Below are 11,509 nucleotides of genomic sequence, written 5' to 3'. Positions count from 1 at the left end.
TATTATTTATGTTCTCCGTTTAATTAACTGTTTTCGCTAAATTATCGCAATACCTCCAACAAAAATACGAAAATATTTGACGAGCCTTTTTTCTTAAGGGTTGTGGAATAGGTTTTCAAACCACAGTGCTGAAGTAAATTGATCATTCGTCGATGTGGTTATAATAGAAAAAATAGATGCAAATTCGTCACTGGAGACCTCCTTCTTATCTTCCTTACTTGCTATCCGTTAAGGTAATTAGTTATCCAATCTAATATATCTAGAGAAGGGTAAGACTTTTCTCCTGATTTCCCTCTTTGTTTGTTGTGGGTCGTGCCTCGTCGAGGCACTGAATGAATGAAATGAATGGAGATCTTTGTCCCCCCCTTGAAAATTTCCAAGGACTTTGTTGGTATAGACCTTTGTAGACTGGTTCCCATTGTGAGCATTAGATTCACACGACCCCGCAAGTGAAGTGAAGGCCGCTTTAATATAAAACATCCAGTTTATTTTGTAGCAATCGGAAGATTATTTATTCTAATTCAGCCATCAATCTTCTGCTTTAGAAGTTGTTCAAGGGAGCTGAGTACATACTATTTTTTTAATATTGCTTTTCAATTGCTATCAAATGGTGAAAAGGCCTTTTCACCATAATCGGATCTATGATACGAACTAAGATATCTTGTTCAAAATGAAGTAAGCTAAAGATAAAGAGCTGGAGAAATATTGGAAACTACCAAATCAATATTCAAAATGGCTGGTTCTTATTCAAGAAGGTATGAGAGAATATTGGGGAAAATACCAAAGAAAGATCTAAATTCTCAAAGGAACTATGCCATGTGATGGATACACTCTCTCACGGAACTAAAAATATGTTTCTGCTACGTATACTTCAGTTGCTCCTCTATAAAGGAAAACTAAACCTTAGGGTGGATCTTTTGTTGTTAGTGTTTGGAATTACATCGGGGAGTTAAATACCATATTATAACAGATGTCAGCCAAATGCATGATTAACGAGAGCAAATGGCACTGATGAGATTTCTTCCAGGTTGCTAACTGTAGTTATTGAAGGTCGAGTAGTAGACGTATGCTTTTGAGCATAAGCATTAAGTGCTTATAATTCCTTAATTCGATTTTCACAAGTGACTCATTAAGGAAACATAACACTCAAGTCCAACTTTCAGGCATAAAAAAAGCACAAAAAAGTGGATTCTTTGTTGAGTAAATTAGGATTCACCAAAACAATTATCATTGCCTCTCTTTTCTTCTTGGGAACTAAGCCAAAATAAATGGTAGGTTTCAAATGTTTCTCCGACTATTTATCGGAACGAAGATGCTTTTAAATAGCCGACGTCGTAGGAAATAAATGACAATACATGGAGCATTAAGAGCCTTCAGACCCAGTAGCTTCCAGAAACTGCCTACCATTAAAAGACATTAAGACCCTTGCGTGCAATTAAAGGCCATTAAAAAGAAAACACTCACCACTAAAGAGAAAATGTCCTTATTAAAAGAAGGAGCTTTCCTAATAGAAGAACGTTTCCTAGAAGAAGAAGGATTCATTGAAGCACTATAAACAGACAAATATGGCAAAACCCTAGAGGTACGTTAGCATCACTATTGTGTAGTATTCAATTGTCTTCACCCTTTCTAAACCCTTGATTACTTAGGCATCAGAGCGGGTTCGCCGGACGTCGATCCCCCTCTGATTGTTTGTTATTTCCTGTAGGTGATCTAAAGACGAATTTTGAGGATGCTTCAGATACAACGTTATCATTGGTACGAGCGTGGATTCGAACAAACATATTATAAAGAAAGAATCTTTAACTTCTTGCCTTTCAGTAAATGTGATATAACGTCTTTCTTTTGAAAAATCATAAATTATAAATAAAGTGTATTTATCATATGTTCGATGTTCTAATGAGTTATCTTTCGAAATTCTTTAATCAACTATAATAAAGGTCAATCCTATATACACTACAAGGATTTTGAGGAAAGGTCTTAAGTCGAATAAATTTCAAGGTCTCACTCCTTTGAAAAAAACTTGTAGATAAGCCAACATAAATTGCAGAAATGATCATTCAATTTTGATAATAATGAACTCCACTTCAGAATTTAAAGGGTAATCTAGAATGAGTAAAGGAAAACGGTTGCGAAAAAACATCAAAAATACAATCAAAGGACTAGGGAACTTCCTTCCATTCGGCAAAGGTCATGTAACTTCTTGCCTTTCGACAATCAAAACATGTCATTTGTAAAAGTTCATGTAACTTTTTTCCTTTCGGCAATCAAAACATACCATTGGGCAAAGTTCATGTAACTTCTTGCCTTTCTGCAATCAAAACATGTCATTCGGCAATGGTCATGTAACTTCTTGCCTTTAGGCAATCAAAAGAGTTATTAATAAAATTGAATACTTATAGACACATACTACTTCATTTTTTAGTTATCTTTCAGAATTCCTTAATCGACCATTTTAAAGGTCAATCCTATGCATGCTAAAAAGATTTTGATCAAAGACCTTAAGTCGAAAAAATTCAAAAGAAGACACTTCCTTAAACAAATTGAAAATACTCCCATCTCACAATTTAAAAGGGTTATTTTTTACAATATGCAAAGAGGAATAAAGTATCATGTCATAAAAGTATCATTAGAAAATAAGGAAATTGAAACAATTAAACGTGACATTAGACACTTCTTTCTACTAAGGCACACCAAACCCTAAAGAGCTCGGTTTTTCAGAAAGGGGGGTGGTATTGTATGAAATAAATGACGACACATGGAGCATTAAGAGCCTTCGGATCTAGCAGCTTCCAGAAACCGCCTGCCATTAAAAGCCATTAAAGAGAAATTGTTCGTCATTAAAATAATGTTTCCTAATAGAAGAATATTTCCTAGAAGAAGAAGGATTCATTAAAGCACTACATATAGACAGGTAGGCTAACATCATTATTGTGTATTATTGAATTGTTTTCAACCCTTCTAAACTCTTGCTTAATTAGGCATTAAAACGGGTTCACCGGATGTTGACCCCCCTAACTGTATGTTCTTTCTTGCATGTAATCTACAAAAAGATTCTAAGGACACTTTAGATACAACATTATCAAGATCTATCTTTTATAAGTTCATTTTTAATTAAAAAAAACGTTCTTTTATCCTTTTCTTTAGTAATAAGTTCCATGGAAGAAAGCTAAGCCTTTGTTTGGGAGTTTGGAGGTTAATGGAGGTGAGAGTTAAAGGAGGTAATGGAAAGGGAAGGGAAGTGATGGAATGGAAAGTTAAAATTTAACCTTGTTTGGGAGTTTACATGATGTAAATGAGGTTAAATGTTTAACCTTGTTTGGGAGTTTAAATATGGAGGGGAATGAAGGTTAAATTTACACTGCAGAGACAAGAAATTTTAAAAAAGTTTACGTTACTCCCATTAACCCCCAATTTGGAGGTTAGATGAAGTAAAGATTTAACCCCCATTAACCTCCATTTACTCTCAAAAAATAACTCCCAAACAAGGTTAACTTAATACTTAACCTTCCATTACTCCCATTTACTCTCATTAACCTCCTTCCAAACAAGGGCTAAAGTTGTAAGACTGGATTAGAGATAGAATAAAAGTGCCCCCTTTTTTGGAAATTTCAAAGTTTCACCTTTCTCCATGACATTCATTTCATTCCCAAAGCCACATGCTTCTTTCTTTACAAGGATTGTCATGTGTAAAATTGTCATGAACTGACTAAATGACTATATTCTCCCGAAACGCTATATTTTAAAAAATGAAAGCTCACTAGCAATTGTTCATTTTTCTTATTAACATGCTGGAATTTTATGTTAATAGTAAAATTTGTCACTATATAGAGCTAACCCAAATCTCAAGTTCTGAAACTCCTTCAAAATCTATTCTCCAAAGGTTGTAGTCTTGGTTACATAAATTCATAAAGGAGTGACTTTTCAAAGAAAGAAACTATCGGTTTGCAAGAAAGTCAACGAATTCCTCCCTGCAATTTTTTAAGAAATGTTTAACACTCATTTTTACTAAGAACTAAAAGAAACCTCATAAATGGAAGAAAACGAAGAAGAAAATGGAACTCAAGTTAGATTGATATGCTCGCTTGCCTCTTAGAAAGAAGAGTGCATTTCAAAAAAAGAAAAGAATAATGACTAAGGACTCATCAACTCATAAAATTGTGGTTTGGCTACTCTGTATGGCCTTATCGAGAACCCTTCAGGGCAACCTCTTCTCTTGGACATCTCACGTCTAATGGGTTCTTGGACTAGCGTGGTACTCATTCTCACAAACTCAAAACCCAAGTTAATCTTTCTTAGTTAACTAGCATGAGATTGATATTCTAACTAACTACTGGTACATAACCCCTACTTATAAGGGTAGAGATGCAGAAGAATGGAGTACAAAAAGTTTCATGCACAAGGCCCCAAATTTAAAGGGATGCCTAATTTTTTTATTATATAATATCTAAAAAAATTATTTTTATTGTTTATTATATCAAAAACTAAGTGAATGTTAACTTAATAAAAAAAACATCTAGAATCTAACAGTCTAAGAATCTTAAGGGGTTCGCTTTATTTTTACTATTATTATTATTATATAAAATCTAATTAAATTATTTTTATTATATTTATTAAAGTATTTTGATTTTCATTTTATAAAAACATGAGTTAGACCATGTTTACTTTGTTTTTGACAAAGCAAGCCTTACTTTGTTTTTACAATCATTGGATGAACTTACTTTATTATGACATGAAAGTATTAATTTTGTTAATTTATATGACGCTATTTAGCACATTAAGGGGAATGACTCTTGAAAAATATCACTTCTAAGAGCTATCCAATTCAACCGATAGCTTCTTCATCTCTCTATTGTAATTTCAAATTATAAATAAAAACGATTTTGATTGGCCAGGAGTATTACTCCCGGGGGTACTATAAAATTTCTCTTATAAATAGCATTATTTCTGTTCTTTTTATTCTGTTCATTATCTTTTTACGGAATTATTAATTTAAAAATATGTATATATTTTTTTATAACAAAAATGAAATATTTAATCGATGCTTTTATCATGGTTTCGAAAAAGGAAATGATTTGTAACTAAAAAAAGAAATCATTTTAATTTTTAATTATTCTTTTTTATTTATTTATTTTAGTGTAAGAAAGAATTACGTGCTGGAGTCTGCTAAAATTATGTCATTATATTTCGAATTGGACTTACAAAATTGTACCTTCATATAATTATAATTGGAAAAAGACATTTTAAAGTCACTACCCATATTTATTTTTTTAATTCACATGTTGAATCATTGATTGTACATTTATACATACTGAGTCATTAATTATCAATCAACCATTTGAAATAAAAAGTTATGAGAAGTTTGTTTTAACTTCGGAACATCGTTTAGCGTTTCACTCTAAACGGTAAAAAATATAGTATTCGATTAGGTTTATACAATAGTTTATTTTAGATTTATTGATAGAAACAATAATGTTTTGTAGTTTCATGAAAAAACTACTTTTTAGAGTTTTTTTTATTAACAAATGTTTATATTTATTTGGTGTTAATAAAATTATCGTTCTTAGTTCCACAAAAAAATATTTATTTTTTTAACACTATTCTCATTTTTATAATATTATTATCGAAAAAAATAAGGTTTTACTCTATTTAATAAATTTTTATTTAGTCCTGTTGAGAGGTAATTTTTATTTTATGTAAATAAATAGTATAAGTTATATTTTAATATATAGTTGAAAAATAAAATGAAACAAAAACTATAAAAATAGAAAAAATAAAATGAAATAAGAATTATAAAAATTATAAAATGAATCAATGTGTAAGTTCCAGTATGAGAAACTTCCGACCTTTTGTTTTATATGTGGGTTAATTGGTCATATCTATCGACACTGTGATAGATTCTTCGAAAAGCCAAGCAATGCAGTAATAAGAAAATGGGATGCCTTCATTCGAGCACCAAAATCGTCGGGTTACTACATTGGGAGGGGAGACGTGGCTGCGTGAAGAACTGGACATCGGATTGCCATGGAGTGTGGACATTAAGGCAATAGCTGCAGGGCCGCAAAATTATCCTTCCTTTATGTTAACTTCAGAGCTACATTGGACTTGGGTCTTAAGGAAACACCTTTGGATGAAGTTGTGGTTGAGTGAGGATTAGTTATTCCGGAGGAACGTAAGAGGGGCTGATGTTGTGGAGGAGAGCGCTAAAGTTGCAAAAATATTCAGTGGGTCTGATGATACTGGCATTTCCACTATACTAGCAGGTTTTAGTCCTATGGAGTCCGATCCAAAAACGGAGTGAAGGCAGGCTTGAATGGGAGGGTCTGTCCATCCAAATGAAGATTCTGAGTTGGAACCGCCAAGGGCAAGGTAGTGTCAGGACAGTTCCTATTTTTTTGTGACCTGGTACGATCTCACAAGTCGGATGTGATTTTTTTTAAGACATTTGTTTGTAAATCGCATATTGTATTCATTAAAAGTAAAATTCAGTTTGAAGGATTGTATACACTGGACTGTGTAGGGCGCAACGAGGGAATTTGTGTGTTTTGGAGGATGTATAATTAGTGCTCACTCCTTCCAGCGACATGAACATCCACTTCAAGGCCTCAACGACAAGTTTGTTCCTTTATTTAATTACATATACAATTATTTCAATTATTGTTATGAACAAGTTATTTCAATTTTGCAACTTATATCATGCGGATCAATTTGATCCTTTCAAATTACATTTTTTGAGTTGTGTAGTGACGAAGCCAAGATTTCATATTAGGAGGACTAATTTTACCCCCACATAAGGAAAAAACACATTGATGTATATGTAAATTTTTTCCAATGGAGGCTTGAGGTTTTCGTTTTGTTAAAAACGATAATATTTTAGTCCAACACTATAAAAGTAACTGTTAATGATCTCAAAATTGAAAATTCTGAGAATTAAAGTTGGTTAGTATCACATTTACTATAAAACCATTTTTTTATTTTTCAAAATCATTATTGTCGGAGCTTTCTCTCTAAACATTCATTTTCTCCCTCCTCATCAAACAATCACCATAAACTTAAAACATTTAAAAATTAAAAAGAATAATGGGATGTAAAAAAATTACTCTCAATCATCTACTGGTTGCAAAAAAAAAAAAAAAAAAAAAAAAACCTCACTCTCCTAAATTTAATTTCCAATTGCAAAATGGGATTAAGCCACTTTACTATAAAGGGTTAGGGCATGGATTCCTCAATCTTTTTTTTTTTTTTTTGTAAATTAGGTCCCACTCTAAATCTACACCATTTTGAATTTGGTATAAATTTTTTAAAAAATGTACCCAGGGTTGGGCATCTTTTATTCTCCTTCTCTATCAGTAGTGGCGAAGCGGAGTATTAGTAGTACTCGGGGTTGCGCCAGTGTCCGGGGGTTCCAGCTCCCGAAACACCAAGTTGGCTCTGGCACTGGAGTTGTAATTTTCTATTTATTTATCATCTCTATAAACAAAACAAAAGCAGAAATATTATAATAACTTATGAAAAATTCCTCGACCGGAGCTCTTTTCTATGAGGCGCCATTTGGTTCGGTCGGGGACACTCCGATACTTAAGTCAGTAATTGTCTGAGAATAAACTATAAGCACAAAAGTAAGAAATCAGTAAGTGTACCTTGAATTCCTCAATGTGGGGATATTTATATGAGATTTTGTAACCATCAAGATGGTGATTCGAACAGCTTTGTATTCAATATCACTGAATGTATTAATTACACATTCTTCAGGTTCGGTTGTTAAAGCTTTCAATGAACTAATTAATGCCACTTGATTACAACCGTTTCCTGGAAAGACAGGTTGGTGGTAATATGGGTGTATCTTCCCTGAATGACGGATGTAAGCCTTTGGTGCTACATCGGATCCGTATGGCATATCTATGTGGTATGGTTTCCCCATGTGAGAGCAGCCTCCTACATACGTCATACCTTGATCGTTGGCAAATGTTGTTCTACGGTTGTGCCTTTATGCCAATTGATCCTTTAACTTATGGATTTTCATGGTTTTCCTCTAGAGGTAATTTTCAGATATTATCATATTATAAAATCGATAAAATAAAGATAATTAAAAAGTGTATTTGTTCAAAAAAAAAAAAGTGTATTTGTGTTTGGTTTTATTTATTTTTAGTAAATAGTTAACTGGTTGACCTGTCAATCAAAATCGGGAGACCTAGAATGATTTTTTTTCAATCTTTGCATCATTCGTTTAATCCTTGAATTTAGAATTCAGATTTAGGCGCATTCATTACATTTATTTCAGTTATTTCATTAATTGTTAAAAGTATTTATTACTCTTGAAAACAAATTTCGCTTACATTTTTTTCATACATGCGCCAAAGCTGAAAATTAACATATATTTCAAAAATATCACCAACAAGTTATTTAGATTATTTTTATTGTTTTGTGTATAACATTTTTTTTATAACTTATTTGTTGATTAATTTAAGACATGTTCATATTAGACATTTTACATAGTAACAATAACATTTAGTTCCTATTTGTTGAAAATTAGAAACAACTGCTTTTTGCAGAAAAATCAACTAATATCTGCTACCTGTCCGTAACAACAAACAGCTAACGGTAGCAGCAAAGAGCAAACAGGAGCAGGTGAAACAAACAGACTCTTAATCACAATTTTACTGAACACTAATAATTCAGGCCAATTTGGCATTGCTGTGACTAACAGAACCTATTGTGGAAGGAAAATACTGTGGAAAAGTGTTATGAAAAAAAACTGATAAGTATTTGGTAAAAACATGATAAAAGTTCTAAAAGTCGAGAAATAAATAAATAAATAAATATATATATATATATATATATATATATATATATATATATATATATATATATATATATATCAGCTTTCTTGATGAGTTGTGACAACCACTTCTACCAAAAGCTACGAATGGTAGCTTTTCCAGAAATCAGTTTTCTCATTTTCTAAGAAAGATAGTTTTGCATTTACCAAACACTATTTTTTTTAATAGTACCAAACACTCTTTTTAGTTGGAAAATTTGTTTTTACAGCCCGAGAAAGCAACGAAAGAACGCGTATTTGATCAACTAACAGTAACAGTAACAACAAACAACTAATTGCAATAACAAACTTCTAAGAATAACAGTAATAGTTGGACTAAACCACCTTAAACTGATAGTTCAATTAACTTATTTTCACGGTTGTCATACATTACATTTTTTCACTATTTAAAGGATATCTTCACAGTTTTATTATATTCTTATCAACAGATAAACATTTCATTTAACATGCTAAATGTATAATTTTAAATATAAATAGAATGAGAACACATTTTAAACCAAATTTAATGTTCTCAACTATCTCAATACTTATTTATAGGTCCAATATTATAACGATTATTCAAAATATGAAATTACAATATCTTTAGTTTAAAAGGATAAAATTTAGCCCGATGAAGTACAGATTTTGTAGTAATATATTAAATGATTTAAATTTAATCTGAATATTTATAAGGAATATCAAATTTTAGCTATACATTATCGAAAATTTGAAATGACTAGTTTGACTGTTATTTAATTTTAGGGTTAAGGTACAAAAATACTCCTAACGTTTTGGGCCAGGAGCAATTTTACCCCTAACGTCTAAAATTGTGCAATTTTACCCCTAACGTTGGAAGTCAAGAGCAATTTTACTCCTAACGTTAATAAATTGGATCAATTTGAGAAATAATTCATCAAACTGTCTTCTCGGTCATAAATCTCGTTATCTACACCTAATACGTATGTCATTTTATTAGTAACAAATCACAAACATTCGTTGGGATGTGAAAAAAATAAAAAATATACTGTCTTTTTATACGGATTAGACAAAAAAAAATAAAAAATCCGCCAAATTTATAAATATTAATCTCAAATTCTATTATTAAATTATAAAAAAAATGAACTCCTTTTTTTAGAACGAATTATTATGCAATTGGCGCAAAATAATGAACAAAAATATCTGTGTTTTATAATAGTGTCTGAAATCGACCCAATTTATAAACGTTAGGGGTAAAATTGCTCTTGGCTTCCAACGTTAAGGGTAAAATTGCACCATTTTAGACGTTAAGGGTAAAATTGCTCCTGACCCAAAACGTTAGGGGTATTTTTGCATCTTAACCCTTAATTTTATCTTACAACAAGATTGTCGATAAATTAAAACAATTTCATATATTTTTTTTTGTTGGTTATTTATAACTAATATTAGTAATACAGTAAATATAGGAGATGATTTGATAAAAAAAATATTAACTTATATGTGACAGATTTAGTTGTTACTATTTTATTAGGTTTTTTTATAACTATATTAGTAAAACATTAAATATATAATATATAATTGATATTTTAAAAGTTAAATGTGACAATGAGTTTGTGTTTAACGCCACAGAATTTCCTCAGAACGCCCTCAGTTTCATAAGGCGCTTCTGTCAGGAGTTTATTGATGCAAACTCGGACCCGTATTCTATTAATCGTGGAGCCTCGAGAACTATTTGGGTTTCGTGGAAGCCACCAAGTGTGGGTTGGGTAAAAGTTAACACGGATGGTGCGTGCAAAGGTAACCCTGGTCCTGCCTCTGCGGGAGGTCTAATTCTGGATGATCAGGGACGCTGGTGTGGAGGATTTGGAGCGAATATTGGGTATTGCACGGCAGTGGCTGCGGAACTCTGGGGCATTTATTTTGGGCTGCATATAGCTTGGGAACGGGGCTACAGAAGAGTTATTTTCGAGTTAGACTCCCAAGTGGTCACTCGATTCATGACTGGTGAGGTCGAGACACACCACCCCTTCGCTTGGTTAATGGAAAGATGCTTTGCTTATCGAGACAAGGACTGGGAGATTTCCTTTATTCATAGTTACAGAGAGGGCAATAGGGCGGCAGACTGGCTGGCGAACTTCGTAGGTTCTTATTCCTTAGGTCACCATGAGTTTGGTGCGCCTCCTGCAGGCCTCTAGGGGATCCTTACTGAAGGCAGTAGAGGCTCCGTGCTAAGTAGAGTGGTTAATTCGTTTTCTTAGTTTCTTTTTTCCTGTCTTTTCTTTCTTGTCTGGGCGCATGTGCCTTCCTTTTTTACCAAAAAAAAAATAACAGTCTTCAAATTTTCGATAGAGGAAATTACATATAAAAACACTTTTAAAAATTATTTTACATTTTGATAACTCTTTTTTCTACATTTATCATTTTCTGTGTTTTCTTAGATTTTTATCATTCTGTAATTTTTTATTTCTGTTTTTGTCACATTTCAGTTATTTTTAAATTATTTCCAATTAAAAAAAACTCAGCAGTTATAGAGTTTAGTGATATAACCTTTTTTTTTTTTTGTAAAAACTTGACATTTAAAGAAATTCTTTTCACACTAGTGGTTTGTTGTAAATAGTTAACCAAATCTGACTATTATGTAACTAACCCTTCGATAATCTATAATTAAAATTGATATTTTCTATGAATATTAGGGTTAAATTTAAATTGCACATT

Source organism: Euphorbia lathyris, chromosome 1 (genome assembly GCF_963576675.1).
Source record: "Euphorbia lathyris chromosome 1, ddEupLath1.1, whole genome shotgun sequence".
NCBI classification, from domain to species: domain Eukaryota; kingdom Viridiplantae; phylum Streptophyta; class Magnoliopsida; order Malpighiales; family Euphorbiaceae; genus Euphorbia; species Euphorbia lathyris.
The sequence above is the reverse complement of the archived record's forward strand: the minus strand, read 5'-3'. Positions refer to the sequence as shown.